Genomic DNA, 27549 nt, shown 5'->3' on the forward strand with positions numbered 1-27549 from the left:
AAAAGTTGAAAAAGAAAGTTATATTCTCTAATAAGTTATTTTTAATTTCTTACATTTATGTTAAAGTAGAACATCTATGTTCTACTTTATTAGAACATAGTTGTAGTTGGACTTCCAGAGTGACTTTATGGTGCTATATGATAATCTCCAGTGGAGAAAACATGGGGTTCTAAATTCAGAGTTTGGCAGATAAAGAAAAAGTTGGTTTAAAAAGTTCTGATTAGAAGCTAGTGAGCCCTTTGGGAATCATTGTTGACTTAAGATAGAGAGACCTCAGCCCTTGTAATCAAGCAAATGACACATCACTGAAATAATCTCAGCTCTCTCACTTGAGAAATATGGAGATAGTCACCAATCAACACCCACTTCTTTAACAGAAATATTGTGTTCATGATGATAATAATTGAGGAAGATTTTGAACTGGGAAGATCTGGTACAAATATAAAAATATTGGGTTGTCAACATTCTGCAACTTAATGTATCAGAGTTTTTACCTTAATATTTAGGTATAATCTCTATAATTTTACCATCTGAATATTTTCCCTTTAATTTTCCAGAAATTATTAAATGAGTAAAGTTTACCTTTTATTAGAAACAAAATACAATCTTAAATGCCATTTTTTATTAAAATTTTCTTTTTGTCAAGCTGATCAACTTTTGTTCATTACTTCATATCTGTATATTTTTACATGCTACAATCATGTTGTGTAAACAATTTTGCATGATAATTTGTACTGAATATGGTTTTTCATTTTTAAAAATATTGTCGTACTCCATTTTGTCTTATCAGAATGCTTTAAATTGTTTCATTAAGTCAATATATAGCGGGGGTTGACCTTTTTTATTCTCCTTGATTTCACTTTATTATTGCAGATGCCCAATTAACAGCCTCATGAATTTCTTTTTGCTGTCCCAGATGGTTTCCTTAAGATAACCTATATTTAGTTTCCTCTTCCCTCCATGCATACCATTCTTTATAAAAGTCACTAAACTTAAAGGTAGTATTTTGTTTTATTTTTCAAGTTCACTCTCAATTAGTAGATTAGCTTCTTGAAGGAATGGACTATATGTTGCTGATATTTATATTCTAGATCCCTACCACAGATGCTCAATAACCATCTATTGTATAAATAAATGAGCAAATTTCTGGAAATAGAATAACTATGACATAGAGTTCTTCATGATTCTTGAATACATTGTTCCCAAAAGCATGGCATAATTTTAGAGGTACTAACTGTGTTTTCTTGGGGCAGTATCACCTCAGCATAGCCATCATTATCATCAAAAATATTTTTGGACTTCTTACAGGTGTTCATTGGAAGGACTGATGCTGAAGCTGAAACTCCAATACTCTGGCCACCTCATGCGAAGAGTTGACTCATTGGAAAAGACCCTGCTGCTGGGAGGGACTGGGGGCAGGAGGAGAAGGGGACGACAGAGGATGAGATGGTTGGATGGCATCACTGACTCGATGGACATGTGTTTGAGTAAACTCCAGGAGTTGGTGATAGACAGGGACGCCTGGCGTGCTGTGATTCATGCGGTTGCCAAGAGTTGGACACGACTGAGCGACCGAACTGAACTGAACTGATAGGTGTACTATATCATCTCCAGGTTGTTATAATTTATGCTTCTTTGATTATAAGCAAGGATGAAAATTTTCCAAGTACTTTTGCAGTAATAATTTAAAAATATCTATTTCTTCTCTTTAATGCCAAAATAATATTTTGGGTCAGTGATTTTTTTATCATTTTAAAATAAAATTTTAAAACAATGAGGTGAAGATAACACTACTGAAAGTGATTTGAAATTTGGCCTGGTTTCTATACAATTAAATTTAACAATCCTTTAGCAAAACCACTCCCAGAATTGAAGATCCCACATTGTAAAATAAATTTTACAGAATGAGAAATTGTAAACCTTAGGCTGAGGTTCTACTTCAGTTATGCAGACCTCAAAGTGCTGCTTTCCTGAATGTAGCCTTTACCCACTTATTCACTCTCTCATCTGTCAGCTGCTTGAACGGCAGTGCAAGACTACATGCTGCATAAAATACTTGCGTGTGTACACGCTCACTCATGTCCAACTCTTTGGGAACTCATGGACTATCGCCCGCCAGGCTCCTCTGTCCATGGGATTTCCCAGGCGAGAATACTGGAGTGGGTTGCCATGCCTTTCTCCAGGGGATCTTCCTGATCCAGGGACTGAACCCGCATCTTTTACATCTCCTGCACTGGCTGGTGGATTCTTTATCACTATGCCACCTGGGAAGCCTGCATAAAATCCTTGACATCCTCTAAATTCCTGTGTCCATTCTGTGTCCGTTTGTTAACTCACTTTCTTCTAGTCTCTTGTGTTACACTTCCTTCTCCAAGAAATTTTGAATCTGTATTACTTCCTCTACATGAGGTTCCATTCCTTCTCACTTTATTCCTTTAAAGTACTGCCTAATTTTCAAGACTCAGCTCATCCTATGCGTTTTCCATAAGGTTTCCAACTTCCTCAGTCAGAATTCATCTTTCCCACTTGTATCTCTGCTTTGTTTTGATAACTTTGTTTTCAGCCCTATTTTAAAGCACATATCCTATTCTGTCTTTTGTCATAGGCATAGGATGGTGTCATGGTTAAAATCACAGTGGCTTTGAATGCCATTTCTACATCACTGCCACCTCGGGCAAGTTTATTCATGTCTCTGTGCCTCAGTCTCCTCATCCATAGAAGGGGCCAATAATCAACCCTGCACCTATGTTGTTAAGGAGGATTAAATGAGATAAGTGTGTGAAGCTCATACACCAAAGACTCAAAGTATGTAAGCTATTATCTTTCTCCTAAGTTTGTGAGTTGCTGAAAAGGAGGATTCTATTTTAATGATCTTTGCATCTCTGATAATTATCACAGAAAATATCAGGTAGTAATAACATAATAAATAACATTTTAAGCTAGAACAAGTTTTCCAGTGGGTCTATATTCTGCTTTGGAAAACACCAATGCAGTCTGGATAAATCTGTAAAGGAATAGACAATCAGATTGATTAAAAGTAAAAGTATTAGGAAAAAACAAAATTGACAAACTGTGTATCCTTGAAACTGCAGCTTCATTTGATGTGCTTGAATTGAAGAATTGACCCCTCAACTGTTTTTCAAAGTGTTGGTTGATGGGTAAAGTTGGTTTTTTGGGTATATTTCTTAAAATCAATTTATTTTCATTTAAAAGATGCTGCATGTAATAGTGGAATCTGAGACACAGATACATCATTTACAAGTGGAACTATCAAGATCTGGGTCCAAGACTCCTCAGCCAGTGTTAAGAGTACATTTCTAAATCCCCATGGTCACCCATCAGAAAAGCTAAAGTAAAAAATGGAAAAGATTGTCAAAGATGTAGATTAATTGTAACTCTCACACATGACAGTTGCAATGTAAATCGGTAGAAACATTTTGGAAAATTGTTTGGCAGTATCTATTAAAACAAATGAACATGTACCTACCCTAAGGCTTAGCAATTCCACTTGTTTGATATATACCTATCTTAAATGAATGGATATGTACACTGAAAGACACATATATGAGAATGTTTATCATAGCACTGTTCATAACATCCCCAGATTAGAAGCTGCTCAAGGGTTCATCAATAGTAGAATTGGATAATATATTACAGCATATTCATATAATAGACTACTATACAGCAATGAGAATAACCCTTCCAGTCCATAATACCCCCAAATATATGAATGAAACATACAAGCATAATATCTGAGTGGGAGCCAGATACATATGAGAACAGGCAGCATTATTTCATTTATTCAAAATAAATGAACAAAGCCTAAAAGGAAAAAATAGGCAAAGCTCTGCTGTTAGAACTCAGGCTAGTAGTTACATTTAAAGTCCTTTCTGTTAGTGCTCTAGATCATGATCCAGGAGCTCGTTACATGAGATGTAATTATATGATAAAAATTCACTGAGTCATACGCCTGTGATAGGTCCACTTTTCAGAGGCATAGTAGGTATACCATATTTATATTATATGTTCATTTAAAAAAGCAGGTAGGGGCTTCCCTGGTGGTCCAGTAGTTAAGATTTCGCCTTCCAGTGCAGGGGGTTCAGGTTTGATCTGTGGTCAGGGAACTAAGACTCCACATGCCTTATGGCCAAAACACCAAAACATAAAATAGAAGCAATATTGTAACAAAAACAATAAAGACTAAAAAAAATGATCCACATCAAAGAAAAAACCTTTTAAAAGATAAAAAGTAACTGAACCTTCTCTATGAGTCTGTGTAGAACTTCTTAAAAATTTGCTTTTATAAAGAACTTTTCGAATCCCTTTACAGCAGGCAGCAAAATACGTTGTGAAGTCCCTTTCCTAAGCCCAGGACTTCTTGGGTCCAAGAGGCATCCACATTTATGCTTCTCCATCTGGAAGACCAACTCTAAGGCTACCTTCCAAGAGTTTGAAGCAAAATAAATAAACAAATAAAATAGCCCTTTCCCTAATCTTTAGTGTTTTAACTCAGTCACAGTAGAACCTGGCAGTAAGCTCAAGTGTTTGTTCATCCTGTTTAAAATCTTGGGACCCTTCTTGTAAATGGAATTCCTCTGACACCACGACTGTTTCCAAAGAGGTCAAGAATTCTGGGATGCTTCAGGAATAATTAATATCGTCTATTTTCTCCCAGTAGTCAAAACTAAGAGCTCATGTTCCACTCTTGGGTTCTCATTTCCTTGTACTGGAGGTCCATAGAGGAAAGTCAGTATTCCAATGGGAAGCTTGAAAATGGGTGGAGGCAATGGATGCCCCACCTCTGAGATGACTAACTTGTTATGTTGTGTGCTGTGTGCTCAGTCACGTTCAGCTCTTTGTGACCCTGTGGACAGTAGGCGGTCAGGCTCCTCTGCCCATGGAGTTTTCCAGACAAGAAAACTAGAGTGGGTTGCCACTTCTTTACTCCAGGGTGTCTTCCAGACCCAGGGATCAAACCCACATTTCTTGCGTCTCCTAGCTTGCTCTACACGTAGGCGAAGGAGGAGAGTGATATATGCTTAGGGTGACTCTGCTCTGTCTCTCCTTTCTGGGTTCACTTTGGCAAAGAACTGCTTATATTTCCTTTATTTTGCTAGAAGGATCAGGAAACAAGAAAATCTGTCTCAAATGCAAAGTACCTAAGATTTTTCCAGGTAGCTAATATAGAATAATAATACAAATTTCTTCTTGCTAACTTTAATTTCATTGTGCGCCTTTATTTGGGCATCAGAATGAGCTTGATGCTGTCCACAGTTCACTTATTATCACATTCCATGAGATTATGAAGAGTTTGAAACATAATTAGTGTCATTTCTGCTTTCAGTGATAATTAGATTATATATTTGTTGTTCTTTTCATACGTGATATAAAAATCAGCTTGCTGGTTTTCACTCGACTTGATTTAGGGCAAAACTGACTTCTTGTACAATAGTCATGGATATTTCTTCTGTTTGGCTCAGATGCTTAAATCTTCTCCACTTGGCAGATGATCTAACCAGCCCTTCCTTCCACTCATGGCAAAATCTTACTGCTCCTTCCACCTGTTTAGGCCCTCAGTCACGTCCAACTCTTTACAACCCCTTGGACTGCAGCACACCAGGCTCCTTTGTCCAAGGGATTTCCCAGGCAAGAATACTGAAGTGGGTTACCATTTCTTTCTCTAGGGGAATCTTCTTGATCCAGGAATTGAACCAGTGTCTCCTGCATTTGTAGGCAGATTTTTTTTACCACTGAGCCACCAGGGAAGCCTCTTCTACCATGTTACGTTCCAAATTTATTTCCTTCTTACTATTGCAGTCAACAAGATTTTTTTTTTTTTCTGGCTTCTAGACCTCGTGTCTTTCTCTCCCTCTCTCTGTCATTCCCTAATATTATAATATTGATTTTTTTCCTTACTTTCCTCCAAGGCAATTGCTAATTGCATATATGAATGCTTTCACTGTTTCTTGTACTTCAACTTTCATTTCTCGCTAATCTCTTTCAAGTTCCTCATACTAGAATCATGCCTATTTTCTCTTCTTTATACTTCTGTCTTCTGTCACTCATGCTCAAGTGATCTCATTTTGTTTAAAATAGCCTTCTCATATATTTCTTTAAATCTTTTCTTTATTAAGCCCTGTTTAGCAAAATATAGAAAAAGAATTCACTTCCTCATCTGTATCTATAATATCTTGTTGGGTGTATTCTATAGCATTAACTGAGGAGTTTAAGCCAAATAGTTTAAGAATTTTGCTAGTCCTAAGTATGTAAAAAATAAGATTCATTGGATGAGTTATGTTGGAAATTTTTTGGTTTTAAATTTATAAGGAAACTTCATAGAACTTTCCTTGTCCCTATTCTGTGATGATATCTGGATAAATCATCATTCTAACCGTTGTCCATCACCACCCAGAATCTATGTTATTATTGCTTTTGTGACCTCAAGTCCCAGACCTTATGTTTTTCTCAAATTTGCCTTGGAGGAAAGCAAGAAAAAAAACATAATCAATATTATAATGTTAGGGAATGACAGAGAGAGGGAGAAGAAGAGAAGTGGTCTAGAGGCCAGAAAAAAAAAATTGTGTTATGCTCACAGAATCATAAACTGCAGAGAAAAGGGACAGAGGTTTAAAAAAAAAAAAGAAGGAGGAGGAGGAAAAAAGATACAACAAATGAAAGAATAATGATATGGCGAAGAGTAAAGGAAAAAGTGGAAAGAAGGAAAAATGAAAACCAATAGAGATAAAGAGGAAAGCTTGTTTGGGGAAACTCTAGATGGGGGGAAAAATGCTGAGTTTGCATTTACTGACTTCCAGGGATTTTTCTTTGCTAAAAACCACATGGTCACACATGGATTAGCTGGCTTGCATGTTTCCATCTGCAGAGACACACTATGTCTTTGTACTCATGGCACAAAAGACTTCATTCTCTTTCTAAGAAACATTTGATTGTATGACAGTCTAATTTATACTTGATGAATTCGCCTTAACATTTAGGTAGGAGGTTACTGGCAAACACAATAGAATTTAGAAAAGGAGTAACCAACAGCTAGAAGTCAACCAAACAACAAGTATGAATGGAGAAGCACATCTCATCTTAAATGAAAAATAACCTGAATCCAGAGGAACTCCACTGATGAATGACACAGCAAAGGATTGTGTGTGAGTTGCTCAATTGTGTCCAGCTCTTGCAACCCCATGGACTGTAGTTCACCAGATCCTGTGCCATGGGAATTTCCAGGCAGGAATACTGGAGTGGGCTGTCATTCCCTTCTCCAGGGGATCTTCCAAAGGAGTTCCACTGATGAATGACACCACAAAGGATTAATGGCTGCTATTCCTGAGAAAATGCCAGTTCTTTTTTCAGATATTGTACACGTATAGGAGAATTTGGGGACAAGTCAGTGGGGATGGATGGAAAGAACTAGATATTGTAAGATTCTTACCAAAGAACCATATATTTCAGTTGCTCCTACAGGCTAACATTTCCTTTGAGATGACTGTGATCTCCTGTGGAGTTACAGGGATGACAGTGATTATCTGGCCATACTTATGAACTCTCTCTTCTTAGAAGAGTCCCTAATGGCAAAGTATAGGTCAGGAAACTTGCCTTTTAATATTAAAGATAACAGTCACAACCATCAATATAGAAAATTATAGCTTCAAAAGTATATAATCAAATAATATTTTATTGGCAGCCATGAATCTTTATGGGTTTTCATTTAAAACTGTGAATGGAATTGAATAAGTACTTTAAAGCTCAATGTTTAAATTGGAATTTGTCTTCTGATTTACAGGGGCCATTCTTAGTTCAAGAATCATAGCCATAATATTCATCATGATTATTTTCCTCTTATTTCAAGAAATGTAGAGAAAGAATTGGCATTAAAATTAATTTCCTCTGATTCAAAATTGAAAATTGGAATATTGAAATGCATCTTTGGCACCTTGTCATTTTGCTAACATTTATTAGTATGAAAATTAATGTACTATCTCAGGAAACAGACATTTTCATAGATATATAAGCCCTTAAAAGTATATATTTGTGTTTGCATGATGTATATATTGAGTATTTAGTCTTATATGTGTATTTGTGTTTCCCTGGTCTTCCTGGCATTCACAGGGCTTCCCTGGTGGCTCAGCTGCTAAAGAATCTGCCCTCAATGAGGGAGACCTGGGTTTGATTCCTGGGTTGGGAAGACCCCCTGGAGAAGAGAAAGGCTACTCACTCCAGTATTCTGGGCTGGAGAATTCCATAGACTACAGTCCACGGGGTCGCAGAGTCAGACATGACTGAGCAACTTTCACTTTCTTTCATATATTTGTGCAAGATATATATGTATATACCAGAGGCCCCAAGCTTCAGAATCTAATGCCTGATGATCTGAGGTGGGGCTGATGTAATAATAGTAGAAATAAAGTATAAAATAAATGTAATGTGCTTGAATCATCCTGAAACCATCTCCACCCCACCCCCACCCACCCCAGTCCATGGAAGAATTGCCTTCCACAAAACTGGTCCCTGGTGCTAAAAAGGTTAGGGACAGCAGATATATAGCATATGCTTATATATAGAAGAATAACTTAAAGTATAGACTATAACTAGTAGGAGTTCTTTTGAAATCCCATCAGTATGATGGTTACAGTGACATTGTTTTCATAATTACTAATGGTTTGTAATATTACCAGCCATTTTAAACAGCAAATGTAATAATGCTTCATAAATAAGAGCTTGCTGCATAAGTTGAGGACAGGTTTGCTTAGATGCTGCCACCTTCAGGAAATTTTACCTTATGATAATTTGTGTACATGATATTGAGGAACATATTCCCGTTTAAGAAGCATTAAATATTCTCTGTGTTCAAATTATAATTTTTCTTTACCTGATAACAAAATGTTGAATAGTACTATTTATATAAAAAAATTCTATTTTGGAAATCATTTGAAATGGGCTATGTTACTCTATTAAGAAAAAGGAATCATTTTTACTAATAAAACTATAATGTGAATTTTACATACTTTAAAATATTATCCTTGACTTAGCAAAATACATACATTAGTCAAATGACTACATAATAATTGATAAATGACTACATAATATTCCTGCTTTAAAGGGATTAAATGATAAAACAGTTTACTTACAATTTCTTATGCCTTTAATCATGTAGCTACTAATATAGTTATGCTTCATTAACTCTGTAAGATACGCTGAAGAAAATTATGCTGTTATTTCAAAAATCATCTTTCAGGCAATACTGGGTTGAAATATTAATTATTTTGAAATACGTTCGTGGTCATCAGTTCAGTTCAGTTCAGTTGCTCAGTCGTGTTCGACTCTTTGCAACCCCATGAATCGAGCACGCCAGGCCTCCCTGTCCATCACCAACTCCATAGCTCACTACAATGTAAATCTACCTAAATCTAAGGATTTATAGAATTTGTAATTGACAATAAACTCCTCACATTTCCTCAATTTTTACCATGTTTTGAAGACTAAAATCACAGATAAATAATAATGAAAAGGCATTTTTTAAAAACATCTTTCTGTGTATAATAACAGTCATATTTATGTTTCTGTGGAAGTAGCATTCTTCCAAAATACTCATTCCTATATAAGAGATATTATCTTATTCTTTTTCAACAAAAAGAACAAATCTTAGCCAAAAAGTTCATTCAGGATTTTTCATATAAGATGTTACTGGAAAACCCAAATGAAATTTTTGGCCAACTAAGTATTTAATCACCAAAATGATACACTTATTACAAGAGTTAACCATTTTTTCCACTTCACCTCTAAACCCCTGTCTCTTTTCTGAGTATCTTTCTCTTCAATTAAATTGATAGAAACATGATGCATATACACAGATGCATGCATTCATACACATACTCATGCACATACATATACATATACAATCACATATAAATTTTTTTGTTTTAATTTTTGCAAAAATTGGATCATATTTTACAAACATAACACTTGAAATAGATTGTATCACTTAGCAACATGTTGGAGATACCCACTCAGATTATTAGGTATTGACAGATTAATTCATTCACCTTCATGACTATATAATATTTTATACACACAGAAGAATTATTCTTTATTCAATAATATTGGTTTTGATTTTTGATTTTTAAATTATCATACAGTATAATTGATTGGTGGGCTGTACAGTTTTTGAATTTTAGATTTGTGTAAAACTGAAATTTACAGGTTACATCAGATTATAGAACAATTTCATCACCTTCAAAAACTCTCATGCTATCTTTTTACAGTCACATGCTTCTTCTGTGGGCTTCCCAGGTGGGGCTAGGGGTAAAGAAGCCAGTGCAGGAAACATAATGAGAAGTGGTTCGATCTTTGGAACAGGAAGGTCACTTGGAGAAGGAAATGGCAACCCACTCCAGTATTCTTGCCTGGAGAATCCCACGGACAGGAGCCTGGTGAGCTTCAGTCCATGGGGTTGCAAAGAGTTGGAGACACCTGAAGAGCATGCATGCTTGCTTCCTGCATCCCTAACTCTTTGAAACCATTGAACTGTTCTCAAACTGATAGCTTAGTTTTTTGGAAAATATTGTATACCTGGAGTCATTAATGTACACCTTTTGAGACTATAAAAGCTAAAGTGTGATGATTTCTTTTACTTAGCACAATGTCTTTGAGATTCAGCCAATCTGTAGTTTAGCAATAGTTTGTTCCTTTGATGTGAATTTACAAAAGTTTGTTTATCCATTAGAAATTGATGGAGTTTTTGGTTGATGAAGTTTTTGATTATTATGAATAAAGATGCTATAACCATTCAAGTACAGATCTTTCAGTGTGAAAATAATTTTTATTTCTCTCCAGTAAAGGATTAATTTTGAAGAAATTGCCCAACTTTTCCAAACTGGCTGTACCATTTTGTATTCCAGGAAGCAATACATGAGTGGTCCAGTTGCTCCACATCTTTACCAGCACTTGACGTTGTCGGTAATTTTTATTTTAGTTGCTTTAATAGTTTTGTAGTAGTAGTTTACCTTGGTTTTAATTTGCATTTACATAATAGCTAGTGATGGGACTTCCCTGATAGCTCAAATGGTAAGGAGTCTTCCTGCAATGCAAAGACCTGGGTTTGATCCCTGGGTCAGGAAGGTCCCTTAGAGAAGGAAATGGCAACCACTCCAGTATTCTAGTCTGGAAAATCCCATGGATGGAGGAGTCTGGTGGGCTATAGTCTGTGGGGTAGTGATATTGATATTGGATATTGATATATTGATATTAATGGCTAGTGATATTGATTATCTTTCCAAGTGCTGTTTGCTGTCTGTAGATCCTCTTTGGTGAAGTGTCTGTTCAATTTTTTTGTGGAAATGGGAACCCACTCCAGTGTTCTTGACTGGAGAATCCCAGGGACGGGGGAGCTTGGTGGGCTGCTGTCTATGGGCGCGCAGAGTCGGACATGACTGAAGCGACTTAGCAGCAGCAGCAGCATATAGGTTTTTAAGTTTTCTTACTGTTGAATTTTGAGAGTTCATCATATAGTCTTGATATAGGTAATTTATTGTATATGTGATTTTGCAAACATTATCTCCCAGGCTGTAGCTTGCCTTTCGATTTTCTTAATAATGTCTTAAACAAAGCAAACATTTTTAATTTGGATGAAGTTCAATTCATCATTTTTTTCTTGAATAGATTGAATTTTTATATCACTTCTAAGAATATTTTACCTAACACTGGGTCACAAAGATTAAAAAAATTTTTTCTAAGTACTCTAAGATTTAAATCTAGATATATGATCCTTGGCATAATGTATAAGATGTAGGTTGAAGTTCATTTTCTTACCTATAGCTGTCCCATTGTTCTAGCACGATTTCTTGAAAAGATTAACATTTTTTCCAATGAATGACTTTTGCACTGTTGTGGGTCTAGTTTTAATTTACATATTTAAGTGTGTATATACACATATTACTAAAAATGTATGCATATTATTGAGCATCCCTGGTAGCTTAGATGGTAAAGAATCTGCGTGCAGTTCAGGAGACCCTGAGTTAGGAAGATCTCCTGGAGAAGAGAATGACTACCCATTCTAGTATTCTTGCCTAGAGAATTCCATAGATAGAGGAGCCTGGTGGGCTAAAGTCCATGGGAGTGCAAAGAGTTGGACACAACTGAGCAATTGTGATGTTGGAGAAGACTCTTGAGAGTCCCTTGGACTGCAAGGAGATCCAACCAGTCCATCCTAAAGGAGACCAGTCCTGGGAGTTCATTGGAAAGACTGATGCTGAGGCTGAAACTCTAATACTTTGGCCACGTCATGCAAAAAGTTGACTCATTGGAAAAGACCCTGATGCTGGGAGGAATGGGGGGCAGGAGGAGAAGGGGACGACAGAGGATGAGATGGCTGGATGGCATTACCGACTCGATGCACAGGAGTTTGAGTGAACTCCGGGAGTTGGTGATGGCAGGGAGGCCTGGCATGCTGCGATTCATGGGGTCACAAAAAGAGTCGGACACAACTGAGTGACTGAACTGAACTGAACTGAGCAACTAACATTTTCACTTCACTACATATATTATTGCAAGTTCAGTTCAGTTCAGTTGAATCTCCTTGCAGTCCAAGGGACTCAAGAGTCTTCTCCAACACCACAGTTCAAAAACATCAATTCTTTGGTGCTCAGCCTTCTTCACAGTGTAAGATGTAATAATTTTTATATGGTGACTTTGTAGCCCTTGACTGACTTTCTTAGTATTTATAAGCTTTTTTTTCTGATGCGTTATGACTTTTACACCCAGTCGTGCCATCTGTGAAGAAAAACCATTTTTACTTCTTTTTTTCCAAAGTTCAGGCTTTGTATTTATCTCAAAAATTATTGATCAAAAGAAACCAGGCACCCAACAGTATAGACTTTATAATTTTACTCGTATTGAGCTCATGCAAAGAATATGCAAAATTAATTTTTGATGTTAGAAATCAGAAAAATCCTGGTAATTGGAAAGTGGTATGGAGAAATTTTCTAGAATGACAGACATGTTTTTCTATACCTTGATCTGCATGTTGGTTAACTGCGTACATATTTCAAAATTCATTGAACTGCACAATAAAGATTTATGCCTTCTCTATATAAACTACAGGGCAAACAATATCACATTTTGGTTGTATATTTGTTTTTGGTGGGGGAAGATATTGGAATAGTAAGGATTAAGGTAAAGCCCTCCACATGGTTCATTTTGACTCAGGACTCTATCCTTGACTGACTGGGAACAGCAACCCAAAATCTAAACCATGAAACACCCTGTTGGCTGCTATAGTTGAAGATTTATTTTAATTTTTAGATAATTAAAAATCCAGGGCAACACATGTACACCCATGGTGGATTCATGTTGATGTAGGGCAAAAACAATACAATATTGTAAAGTAATTAGCCTCCAATTAAAATAAATAAATTATACTTTTTAAAAAATCCAGTAACCAACTATAGAAAGAGAAATGATCATCTCTACTGGAATAATAGGGGATGAACCGTTTTGACTTGAAATCTTGCCCAATATCAAGGTCCTAATGAAAATAAAAGACTCAATTATAATACTTTTAAAATTTAGGATTCATTATACACAAATATAAATTGATATATTTGATTATTTTTTGTAATTTGAATTAACGGAGATTACTTTAAAATCATATGGTGGTAAGCAGGCAGTTGCTATATCCATTTGCAAGTAATATACATAGGTTGGATACAGAATATAATTATGTGTGTTTATAAGTGTAAAATATCTAAATGCAGTTGAATAAAATATATACTCAGCGCAGCTCAATGTGCATTCTTTCTCCTGGAATAAGTAAAATGTGTGGAATAAGTAAAACAAGTGTGAGTTACTCTGGTTGAACATTAAGCTGAGTGTAAGGCACCAGTCCCTGATAAGAAAAGAATGTGGATCTGTTTTTCAGAGTGAGAACTGTTAAGGAGGTGCAGTTAGCTTTGTCAATAGCAACTGTAAATAGCAAATGAAACAGAAAAACAGTGATGAGTTCTAGAACATTTGTTTCAATCTTCTATTTCCACTTTATTTGCCTACAAATTTCCAAAGGTATTAAGAATAATGAAATGGAAAAATACATTCCATCTTTTAAAATGTGAAATAAAAGTTTTTAAACATTCTTGTAAAAATATCTGATACATAGATATAAATTTGAGTTAAGAGGAAATCATATTCTTCTTTCCTTAAACCAATAGACACACGATGTCAAAAGGGTGCCTAACTTCCTATCCCCCTGGCTTTGGACCTGTACAGCCACCCCTTCTGCTGCTCATACGGAATTGTTGCAAAGACTTGAGACTTGGAGTCTTTAAAATCCTGGAACATCTGAGATGCCTTGGAAATTCCTCTTGTCCCTTATCTTGGAATTATCTCTGAAGAGTTATGGGTCACTTTGGGCTTTATTATTCCTCAGCCTCTGTGGAATCCTTTTAACAGGGAGCTTGGGGTGGAGGATGGAAGTCCAGTTGAGCAAAAATCTTTTGAAACCTTGATATGGGAAGAAGATATGGTCAAGTTGTGCTTTGTCAAGAATTTGGAACTTCTGGGTTTAGAAAATATGCTTAAAACGTGCCTAAGTGTCAAGATAGAAAATATTTGGAGACTTATTTTGTTTCAAAAACTACCCTCGAATTAATGTGGGTGCAGTTCAGAGGAGTCAATAAACCTGTCTAGGCTATTGAATAAACAGACCAGGGCAAGGATTTAAATCTAAGTAGTCCCTACTCACTAAAAAAAAAAAAAAAAAAAAAAGCATCAATATTCTTTAACATGTCTAATAAAATGACAAAGTGTTTTATGAGAAAAGTTCACAATCTCATGCCCGTTCCTTATGACCTGCCTACCAGGGGCAACCCACTTGCAAAGTCTGCTTCTTCTAGGGTTTCTTTCAAATTTTAAATGTACTCTTCAGTTTAAAAATTGAGGTACAATCCATTAAATTCCTTTTATGGAATATGACATGATCATTTAGCTCTTTTTAAAACCAACAAATGGAAAAACAAAACAAAACAACAACCTGGTTTTGATACAGACGTTCCTCTCTCAACGCATGGTCCCAGTGCAGCTATGCCATCATTTGGGCTAAGCGGAAAATTCAGAGCTTCCATTATTCCGACTGTATTGTTCACAGTGAATTACACAGCACATATGATCACATTTCCGTTTTGTGTGTGCAGTTTTCCATTTTCCTTGGAGTTTGTTAGCAGTCATTTCACTGCTTAGATTTCTATGTACTTTTCATTAAATAATTCCCAGTCCTTTCACAGAGCTCTGAAAACTTAGATAATCATTCACCTAAGTGAATGAAAACAACTTTCTTTATTTGTCCAGTTCTTTGACTGGTTTTTTTTTTTTCAAGCTTCCCTTCTAGGGTATACTCTCTCAGCTCCAGTTTGACCTGCTGTTCTTATCATATTAGCTTTAGGGCTCCACTTCTCTCTTAGTCTTAGCATTTCCTATTCCTTCTCTTTTGCTGGATCTCTTGTTCCCCAGGTCTCATCTCTCATTCCAGGTCTCATCTTTTTGCTTTTTAATCTATTCCTTGAAGAGAGCAGCTTCTGAGAAAAGGCACATTAGAAATCATCATTTTGAGACTTGACCTTATGAAAATGCCTCTATTTTACTCTTAGACTTAATTGATTGTATGACTAGATATAGAATTCTAGGTAAGAAATTAATTTCCCTTTGAATTTCAAATATATTGCTCCATTATCTTCTGGCTTCCAAGATTGTTGTTCAAATTTTTATTTAGTGGGATTTTGGCAAAGAGAATACATATTTGTGTTCAGTCAGTGATATTTAATCCTCTTTATTACACCACACTGATTTCTTATTCTCTCAAATATTTTTGATCTGTTCATGCATGAGAGATTTATTTTTTTTTAAAAGGGCAAGAGGTAAAGCATTGATTTGCACTTTCAGTATGTTATTATAACATGAATAATAATTTGTAAAAAATGAAAACAAGTTTTGATAGAGCAGTGTTACAATACAGTTGACAAAGAAAGTAAAGAGCTCAGGAGAGTTCCAGAAAATATCAGAAGAACTTTGGCGTTATTGAATATTTTATAACCTTTCTGATTGAGTAGCTATTCCTTTTTTTATGGCTCTTAAATTTAAGATGGAAGCCTAAAAATTGTTTGGCCAGTTCTATAGTTTTGTTCCTATGTTACCGGAACTTTCTAAAACTCAGATTCTTTAAAGACTAATGATACAAAAAGAGTTCCATTGTAAAATCCTTAGTTACGCCTCACCTATGAAATATCATTTTTAGTAATATATCTCTGACATTGAAATCATACCCTTTATGTTTATCCTTGAGCCTTGTAACTGTTCATGAATTCAATTAGCTTAAATCCACAAGCATCAGATTGAATGTAAAGAGATATAGCTTCTGATAGTTATACCAATTTCTATTTCTATCTCAAACATATAAAGTTTGAAACGTAAGCTTCTTTTTTTTTTTTAATTTTACTTTACAATACTGTATTGGTTTTGCCATACATCAACATGAATCCACCACGGGTGTACGTGAGTTCCCAATCCTGAACCCCCCTCCCACCTCCTTCCCCATACCATCTCTCTGGGTCATCCCAGTGCACCAGCCCCAAGCATCCTCTATCCTACATTGAACCTAGACTGGTGATTCATTTCTTATATGATATTATACATGTTTCAATGCCATTCTCCCAAATCATCCCACCCTCTCCCTCTCCCACAGAGTCCGAAAGTCTGTTCTATACATCTGTGTCTCTTTTGCTGTCTCGCATACAGGGTTATCGTGCTTCTTATCTCTCACATTAGCACTTTTCTTTTTATAACTTCCACTTAATTCTGCACAATGATGAAAGAAGATGATATTGGATCAAGAGTCAGGAGATCCAACACAGGAGAGAAGAAAATGCTCAGGATGCTGGTAAAAGAAAGACCGAGTATGATAACTGAATATCCAGCCTGAAGAGCAAACTGTTCAGGTCAGAGGAGGATAGAGAACTCTGGTGGGTTTGTCTCCAAGGATTTGTATAGACCAGTGATATATCTGAATGATTTGCATTTCTCCCAGAGATTTCAGGCATGACAAGTACATACAAATCTCAGTAAACAAAGCAGAGAAAAGCATGAGATATCAAGCTGTACAAATGTTAAGCTCAGTGTACAGAACGTGTATTAGTGTTGACTGTGCATGGTAGACCTAACGGGAACGTGGTTTAAATTTGAATGTAGCGAAGTTGGACATTGTTCATATGACCTTAAAAATGTAGTCAAGCTTCAGAAGAAATAGTTCATGGTCCTCCTTTGCTTAGATCTTCTGTCTTGTGTTCTCTCTGGCCAGCATCACTTTGCCAACAAAGGTCTGTATTGTCAAAGCTACGGTTTTTTCCAGTAGTCATGTACAGATGAACTGGACCATAAAGAAGGCTGAACACTGAAGAATTGATGCTTTTGAATGGTGGTGCTAGAGAAGACTCTTGAGAGTGTCCCTTGGGCAGCAAGGAGATCAAACCAGTCAATCCTAAGGGAAATCGACCCTGAATATTCATTGGAAGGACTGATGCTGAAGCTAAAGCTCCAATATTTTGGCTACCTGATGTGAAAAGCCAACTCATTGGAAAAGACCCTGATTCTGGGAAAAATTGAGAACAGGAGGGAAAGGGGGCAACAGAGGATGAGATGGTTGGATGGCATCACCAATTCAGTGGACATGAGTTTGAGCAAACTCCAGGAGGTAGTGAAGGACAGGGAAGCCTGGTGTGCTGTAGTTTGTGGGGTCACAAAGAGTCGAAAATGACTGAGTGACTGAATGACAGCAACAACTGCCCAGCATACTTTTCCACAGGAAAACTGATTGATTCACTGTTTTAATCATGGAGGTCCTTGCTCAAACATCACTTCTGTGATCAATCTACTGAAAATAACACCTGCAATCACCTCCTCTGCTTCACTCTCTTCATGCTGCTGCTGCTAAGTTGCTTCAGTCGTGCCCAACTCTGTGCGACCCCAGAGACGGCAGCCCACCAGGCTCCCCCATCCCTGGGATTCTCCAGGCAAGAACACTGGAGTGGGTTGCCATTTCCTTCTCCAATGCATGAAAGTGAAAAGTGAAAGTGAAGTCGCTCAGTCGTGTCTGACTTTTAGAGACCCCATGGACTGCAGCCTACGAGGCTCCTCCGTCCATGGGGTTTTCCAGGCACGGGTACTGGAGTGGGGTGCCATTGCCTTCTCTGCATTCTCTTCATAGGACATATTAATTCCTAAAATTACACTATTTGAAAAACTTTTTATTTTCTGTCTGCTTCTCTGCTGTGTCCCTACACTTAGAACATGGTCTGGCATATGATAGATGCTCACGAAAGGCTGTGGAATGAGGAAACCCAGTGGATGGTGAGCTCCTGGAAGCAGAGAATGCCTTGTTCACCACTGTATCTTCAACTCTTCACCAAGTGTTTATAGTTCTAGGCATTCCAGGAATCTGTGGCGAATGACTGAATGAATGAAATCAAGGGTGAGCCATTCTCTTGAAGTGTGTAATAGAAGTATAATGTTATAACCTTTGGAGTGTTTGCATGATTAGAGAGAAGTCCTCTGTGCAGTAGAATTCAGGATGCCTGATGGAATACATTCTGTCCTCGTCTGTGGGGGATCTGAGAAGCAAGTTCTGATGATGTGTGTGTGCTATGTTCTCTCACCCCCAAGACAGTGAGTAAATTCAAATGAGCGTGATTACTAACACAGTTAAAACGGGATAAGTACATCCCAGGGTCAATGTCAGTTTGCAGTCCTTTTGGAGTTCTGTCTGTGAGAGGTACTCTGCTTCTTCCCTCTCTTCTCTGTATTTGTAGATATTCATGGTTTATACAAAGTTGGCCAAAAAAAAAAAAAGGAAGTAATTTTGTACATTATCTATGAATAATGTAACCAGAATCCTACCGATTTTTCTTAAAGTAATATGAAAAGGGATGAATACTTTAAGAAGTGGACCATCCCCTGAAAGTATTAACAACAAGTACAGACAAGCTGTGGGGATACAAACAGTTGTGAAATAGTGAACGAGGGGCCAGGGGTAGTGGTGGAGGGACGGGCCAGTGTTGGCATTCTTACTTCTCTGTCTATAAACATCTCATAATAAGTTAGTTTTATATTTCTATTAGCTAAACATATTTTCATTGGCCTTCTTAATAAAGATATTTGTGTGACTTTTTTTCAGGAATCATGAAAAGAGGAAAAAAGAATCCAAATTCATTGAGATTTACGAAAACATGGACTGAAAGAGCACTCCAGTGAGTGTTTTGATGTTTTTAAGAGCTGAGGGTACGTTCCACCTTTGATCTGGGGGCTCCACTTTGAATCAGCAATGCTGGCAAAGCAAGGAATATAGTTGCCTGATGGGCTGTAGGCAAGATCGTACCTGTCATCTCTGGGAACCTTAGCTACGTGGTCTGACTCTCTGATTCAGATAAACTGGATGAGTGAGAAAGAGCTCAGAAATCAAAAAGATTCCCAACCTGGATATACTAAAGGGTTTTACATATATATACACACTCATACATGTACATATGTGTGTATGTATATACACGAAGAGAGAGAAAAGCAAAGATAATTTAAATATTCTAAAGTAATCTAATTTAGATGCAGCTCTCTTCATTTACATCCAAATGTTTATCACTCTGGATTACCGATTGTTGTTTAGTTGCTCGGGCATGTCCTACCCTTTGAGACCCCATGGACTGAAGCACACCTGGCTTCCCTGTCCTTCACCTTCTCCTAGAGCTTGCTCAAACTCATGTCCATCACCAACCTTGAGTTGGTGATGCCATCCAACCATCTTGTCCTCTGTTGTCCCCTTCTCCTCCTATCTCCAATCTTTCCCAACATCAGGGTCTTTTCTAATGAATTGGCTCTTCGTATCAACTTCAGCATCAGTCCTTTCAATGAATATTCAGGGTTGATTTCCTTTAGGAAATCTGGCTACCCACTCCAGGATTCTTGCCTGGGGAATTCCATGGACAGAGGAACCTTGCAGGCTCTAGTCCGTGGGGTCTCAATGAGTTAAACAAGACTGAGTGACTCTTTTCTTTCTTCCACTAGTAAATCCCTAGGCTCTATTTTCATTACAGCAATTGAAATGACCTCTCAAAACATATATGTGTGTGTGTGTGTGTGTGTGTGTATAACCAGATCACACTGTTTCAAACCTTCTAATAATAGCGTAGAGAAGAAATATATCCATCTGTAAACCCTTACGTGGCCCAGCCTCTGCTTACCAGTCTGACTTCATTTCATGCCACTTTCCCTGTCATCCACTGCTCTCCAGCTCACCTCACTGTCAACATAGCCAGACTAGCCAGCTTTCTCTAGTCATTAAGGTCTCAGTCCAGATGCTATTTCCGCAAGGAGGCCTTCTCTGGTCATTCAATCAAGAGACACCAGTCACAATCATAGCACCGTATTTGGTTTTTTGTAGAGTACTCATTTCCATTTGCTATTATTATCTACACGTGTGGCAGACAGACTTCAGGGTACCCTTGTCATCTTCATTTGGTATTTACACTTTTGTATAGTCTCCTCCAGGGCTTCCCTGGTGGCTCAGTGGTAAAGAATTCACCTGCCAATGCAGGAAAGCCAGGTTTGATCCCTGGGGTTGGGAAGATCCCCTGGATGAGGAAATAGCAACCCAGTCAGTATTTTTGCCTGGGAAATCTCATGAACAGAGAAGCCTGGTGGGCTACAGTCCATGGGGTCAAAAAGGGTCAGACACGACTTAGGAACTAAACAACATAAATAATCTCCTCCCTTTGAGTATGGGCAGGACCTTTGACTTGCTTCTAGCCAATGGAATGTGGCAAAAGTGATGGGATGTCACCTTTTATTGCAAAGGTGATGGAGTGTCGTCCTGGGATTAGGATACATTATAAAGGATTTCATTTCCTTAGAAGACTTGCTTTAGAGACTATATCTTTGCTCGCTTTGAAGAAGCTGTTGTGTTTATAGAAAGCCATGTGGCGAGGAACTGCAGAAGTTGCTAGCAGCTAATAAACCCCAGAGTTCTATACCTGCAAGAAAAAAATGCTGCCAACAACCACATGAGCTTGGAAAAACCCTGAGCTGGGCTTGGTCAGTACCTTGATTGCAGCTGTGTGAGACTCTAATCAGAGAACCCAGTTAAGCTGTGCTTGGACCTTTGAACCACAGAAATTATGAGATATTAAATGTGCGTTGTTTGAGCTGCTAAGTGAGTGGTAATTTGTTACAAAGCAAGAGAATGCGAAGACGCCAGTTTGTTGTCTCTCTCCAGTGGGATATAAACTTCAGAATTCAGAAAAATACCTGTCACATAGTGTTTAAAAATATTTGTTGCAGATGGACTTCCCTGGTGGTCCAGTAGTTAAGAATCTGCCTGGCCTGCAGGGGACGTAGGTTTGATCCCCGGTCTAGGAAAACTCCACATGTTGCTAGGCAACTAAGCCATTGTTCCACAACTACTGAGCCCTTGGTCTGGAGCCCTCAAACCACAACTACTGAACAGATATGCAGCAACTACTGAAGCCTCTGAGCTCTACAGCCCCTGCTCCACAGCAAGGGAAGCTATGCAATGAGAAGCCCATGCCCCACAACTAGAGAGTAGCCCACACTTGCTGCAACTAGAGAAAAACCCTTGTGCAGCTAAAAAGACCCAGCGAAGACAAAAATTAAAATAAAATAATTAATAAGTAATTTTAAAACTACAAAAATATTTGTTGAGGAATGAATGAAACTAATTGGATTATGAAACATTTTAAATGGCAGAGAAATCACCATGGTAATTTAATATATGAATATTGAAAAAATGGACCAAAGTAGTGGGGAGGCAGTCAGTATCACAGTGGTTGAAGTATGGGCTTTGAAGTTGAACAAACCTGGATTTCAGCACTAGGTCTGGTTAGATTGACTCCAAGCAAGTCATCTTACTTCTGATCTTTTGCCTTCTCTTCTCTTAAATGGTGATAACAGTACCTACATCATATATGAAGTAGATTATGACAAGGATTAAATAAAATATAGTATTTAAGGCCTCAAACGTGACATATCATAGACACACAAGAAAATTGTTCTCAGATAATTTTTAAATTATTTCTTAAAGCCAAACAGAAATTCTAGATATCATTTGCCCATGAAACCATCAGTGCATTACTTTGATAAGGATTTTGAGTTGAAGAGAAGAAAGTCATATTTGCTATAAAGAGGAAAGATAAGGGATTACTTCCTGAGTATGAAGCTATAATTTAGAAGAGCATAAACAGAAACCAAAACACAGTAAAGATTAGATTAAGATTTTAAACAACACAGGGACTTAAAATTATCATAAAAATATTTAACATTTAATGAGAGTGTGTAAAATGACAGTCACTCCACTCAGTGCTTTATGCATAATTTAATGTTAGCAACTTAGCAACTGAACAACGATAATGTTAGCAAAAACACTGGGTTAGAATGCTCACTTCACAAGAGAAAATAAAATAGAACTATTAAAAAATGTGAAGTATCCTGTTTTTCCTCAAATCTATATTTCCTGCCCCCCCCCTTTTTTTTTTGCCCTATATCACAGAGAACTACATTTCCCAGGCTTCCTGCTCTCTGACTTCTGGGAGACATGGCCAATGGGAGGTCTTGGTGGAACATGGGAGGGTGGGAGAAAGGGAGAAAGTAGGTATATCTCTCCTCTTCTCTTTCTGCTTCTGGGGACATCTCCAGGAACCGCTGCTTCTTCTCATTAGTTCTAGCTCCTACCAGATGGGCTTCTCTTCAAGCTCTCAGCTCTACCTGGCATCTCTTCCATGGTTCTAGCTCCCACTAGGCTTCTAAATCCTTGAGAACCTTATCCCCTCCCTCCAGTCCCTCCAGCTATCAGGGAGGGAATTTCTTCAGCCATCAGGGAGGGAACTTCTTCCTATTGTTGTTAATCTTTAAATAGCCTTGTAGATGGACTTCTCAGATCTTTTATCATTTGAGTAACTTTCTACTTAATTTTCTCTATTCAGGAGACTTAAAGTGGTTTCTGTTTCCTGGCTTTATCCTATTGGATTCACATTTCAATAAAATTTAAACCTAAAATTCAAAAAGTCTTCCAAGCCTGTGCTCTTAACAATTAATCTATAATGTTGATATGGAAAGAAATCAACTCCTTCAAGGTCAGAAAAAATGAATATAATTTATGCAACTATTCATGATAGGACCATGATATAATTACATAGCATTTATGAAATAATATCTGAGACTCTCAAGAATGAATACTAGATTATTTAGCAAGTATTATAGTTCATTTACAAATAATGCTACTTAATTTTTCAACAATAATCAAACATTTTATTTATATCCACAATATAATGCATATAATTTCATGTACAACACGAATTGGATTTTGGTGAATAAAAAACTTAAATGTTTGAAAAAAACCCTTCAGTGCTACAATTCTACAAAGTCTTAGTATTACTTCTCCTTATATGATATAAATATGTAAAATTGGAAACATCATATAGTCAATTGACACAGTTGACTTTTTCTTAGGGATGAGTTAAGTTCTGATAAAAGAAGACAAGGAAAATAAACTTACTTTCTATGATTCAATGGGACTGCTACAGTCAAATTGATAAGAATATTTCAAGGCAAACTCTGTTTCCTTGGTATACATATTTATAATTGGACTCGCAAATCTGCACTTGCATATACTTCTGTCTTTGTCTCATTTCTGCCTTGTTTGGCTGCTTGATTTCCTACTCTACCAGAAATTTCTTCTTTTATCTTTCTCAATATCCTAATCACCCACTCCAGTGTTCTTGCCTGGAGAATCCCAGGGATGGGGGAGCCTGGTGGGCTGCTGTCTATGGGGTCGCACATGAGTCGGACATGACTGAAGCGGCTTAGCAGTAGCAGCAGCAATATCCTAATCATATTTATTTTTAAATTATTTACAGACTGCTCCTACATGTTCATCTTATCTAGAATAATTACTTTTCTGATTGTTGATTTGGTTTATTGTCTTTCTTACTGCCGTGTTTGCTTAAGCATGGGTTTGTTTTGAAATTCTGATTTGTGAACTCACTAAAACACTTATTTACTCTCCCCCTTTCTCCTTATTGATGCTTTTGTGTTGTTTGCAGTTTTGAGAAGACTTGGAGGGCATCACATCAAATCAGGGCTTATATTCATGTTTTATGAATATTCTACTATTCTTGGCAACATGCTGCACTAGTTACTAAGCTAGGAGATGTGTCAGCCCAGTTACTGCCTGCAAAAGTGTGTCCATTCTCCCAAATTCCCTAGTGACTTTGTATAAGCTTTCACTCTAGGCAGTAGTCTGAACCTTTTAAGGCTCATTTAAAAAGTGGTGGGTATTTCCACTACAACGTCCAAACTTAGGCAATTAATTGGAACCCAGTATTCTACTTCATACTGAGTACTTCTAGCAGCAAAAGTTGTATATCTATAGTTTTAGTATTTATCTTCAAATTTTAGCGCACACACACACACACACCACACATCTTTTTTTCTAAGAAAGTCTAGAGTTATTTTGTAATTTCTATTCTTTTCCAAAATAAGGCAAGAACTCTACTGCAGCTTAGCTTTATTAGACTATGTCTAATAGTCTATCCATTAGACAATGTCCCTATTTCTGTTCACAATTGCATTTATCTATCTTATTTTTTAGCATGTTTGAGTATTTTTACTTTCCATTTTAAAGAGTATACTTTATATGGTTAGGAACATGATAGTGATAGATTGCAGTGTTCAAAGCGTATGCTTATCTGGGACTTCTCTGGGGGTCCAGTGGTTAAGACTTTGCCTCCCAGTGCAGCAGGTTCGATCCCTTGTCGGGGGAGCTAAGATCCCACATGCCTTGGGGTCAAAATATCAAAACATAAAACAGAAACAATGTTGTAACAAATTCAATAAAGCTTTTAAAATGGTCCACATTTTTTTTAAATCTATTTTTTAAAAAAAGCAAGCTTATTTTGCTATCATAATCACTGTCTAACTCTCCATCATTGTTATATTATTGCCAAGTTAAAAGTATGAAGAAATTACCACCTTTCTACTGGTCTAGCATACAGATTGTCAAAGGATTTTAGCATTTCAAATGAATAAGTGGAATGTCCTTTTAAATAAAGATTTATTTATATCTTTTAAAATATTTAAGAACATTTAAAAATAATGCTAATAGTATAACATTAGTAAATGAAATGTTCAAAAGAAAAAAGTATTCACTACTCAATATTCTTCCTCTCCTTGATATGGCTAATTTGGTTTATATACAAATGTACCTAGAAAATTAGTGATATTCCTTCAATGTATTCATATTGGAAAACTACCCAATTATTATACATTGTTGGCCATATCTCTCAGTGTTTTAGGACTCCTCTGCAATTAATTTTAAAGCTTGTGCCAAAATTTCTGGTGTCAAATTTCTGTACTTTGAGGTGGATTGATTTTTAATAATGACCAAAAATCATTCAGAAAACAAGTTTCTGAATTAGTTCTTTAAGTTGAGTGAAGCATTTTTAGATGTAAGGAAATATTTTAGAATAAAAATTATAGTCTCTCTTGTGACATAAATTGAGTCTACAAATAGTTTTAAAAGAAGTGCTTTAAAAAATGCTCTATGCCTGGACTTCCCTGGTAGTCCAGTGGTTAGGACTCCACGCTTCCTCTGTGTGTGGGGGCGGGGGACAGGGGGGACGTGCCACCCATCCCTGGTGGAAGAACTAGGCTCCCATGCTGCACCACATGGCCAAAAAAAAAAAAAAATTCTATAATGTTCTATGCCATTATTCCAGCTTTCTGAAGCCATTTTTATGCAGACATTCATTAAATAGTGTGTGTGTGTGTGTGCTTGGTCGCTCAGACGTGTCTGACTCTCTGTGATCCCATGGACTGTAACCCGCCAGCCTCCTCTGTCCTTGGGATTTCCCAGGCAAGGACACTGGAGTGGTTTGCCATTACTCCCTCCAGGGGATCTTCCCGACCAGGGACTCCAACCTGAGTCTCCTGGTCTCCTGCATTGGCAGGCAGATTCCTTACCACTGAGACACCTGGGGAGCCCTATACCACCATGATAACATCTGAGAGAAAGTGGAAATGAGATCATGTACGAAAGACACAGTGGTATTCATTCTTATTTTTCCTATCAGTATTAACTACAGTGCTTCTATTTTAGCTGACATGTTTTGAAAGAGATATAAAGCCGTTAGGACCATTTGTAGGAACTTACGTGCTGTTGGAGGTTTCAGTCAACATTTTTAAGGAAGAGCTGCTCATTTGTAACACCTAGGTCATATTTCAAGAGAATGTTTAGAATATATCAAAGTGTTAACCAGATTACCATGTTGATTTTCCATATTTTCTTTAGCAAGGATGAGTATCAAATATCTCTGTTTGAAAAGTGGAAAAACATAACAATAGTTGACACCTATGCACTCCCACTTACCTCCTGCTGTTATGAGAGTAAATGAGTTTTAAATGAGTAAAACAGAAGTAGAAATAAACCTGTAAGTGTGTAATCACTACTCTTACACAGTAGCTACACATGCTTGTGGAATTTGATGTGTTTCTCATCATAGGAGGTCTGAGGGCATTGTTTCTGGTACCTGCTCTTTATGGGTTCAAAAACAGTGAGGAAGGTGTTTAAAATGTTTGGCTTCTCAGAACGCATCAAGAGGAGACTATCTTTCTCTAGTACTGAGGTCACTTCTCACCTGAATGTTTGGCTTGTCTCCACACCCATGAAATCTCATTTTCTCTGCTGGCACTGCCAATTTAAATTTATTTTATGTGTGATATAGACAGATATATGCCAGGTGCTGGACTGAGTCCATTAAGACTTCACAGAGGAAGGGAGGTTGTTTTAACTACTTAAATGGTAGTTGGCAGCTCTGATTCTTGACCCTAGCCTGGTAAAAAGCCTGGGCTCCACATTTATAATGCAGACATGGTGACTGAATAAAGGTTAAGTATGTTGTATGTGTTTTTTTATACTGACTCAACCATAAATATCTGTCATACCTAACCCTAGACTAGACATAAAATCTTAGAAGTCTGTGATTCTCAGAGGATGATAAGCAATTGGGACAATTTTCTCTTCTTCAGATAAATTCCATATCAAGTAGACCCTGAAGCCAACTCTAAAAGAAGAAAAAGAAATAAAAAACAGTACAGTCAATCCCAAGGATGACGTCTGTAAAACATCAGCTTGGAATCCCCAACACAATCCCACAATGTCAGAAACGCACTGTGGTAACACCATTACATCAGCTCTCTGAGAATAAGTAATCAAGGAGATCAATGCTGGCTCTTTCTGCAAACATATCCTTTGTGTGAGCAGTGATTCAAGAACATGAAGAAAGAAAAGTACATATCTTGAAAAATGCAGACACTTGCACCATTCTTCTGAAAATACTTCCCTAGAATTCTCCAGAAGTTGTGATGTTGCAATAAAAATAAAACCAGAAAAAGAATATGTATGTATAACTAAGTCACTTTGCTGTACAGTAGTAAAGCAAT

General features: G+C 37.1%; 1 long non-coding RNA gene across 2 annotated transcripts; it reads left to right on the plus strand.

Moving 5' to 3' along the window:
• Positions 1496-27549, plus strand: LOC108633788. Of its 2 annotated transcripts, none has more exons than XR_001917155.1 (5): positions 1496-1614; positions 10846-10968; positions 18337-18520; positions 19223-19295; positions 27136-27549. It is a non-coding gene; the product is annotated as an uncharacterized LOC108633788 (long non-coding RNA). The 2 variants fall into 2 exon arrangements; XR_001917156.1 differs by having other exon boundaries at positions 10911-10968.

This window comes from Capra hircus, chromosome 24, assembly GCF_001704415.2.
Source record: "Capra hircus breed San Clemente chromosome 24, ASM170441v1, whole genome shotgun sequence".
NCBI lineage: Eukaryota > Metazoa > Chordata > Mammalia > Artiodactyla > Bovidae > Capra > Capra hircus.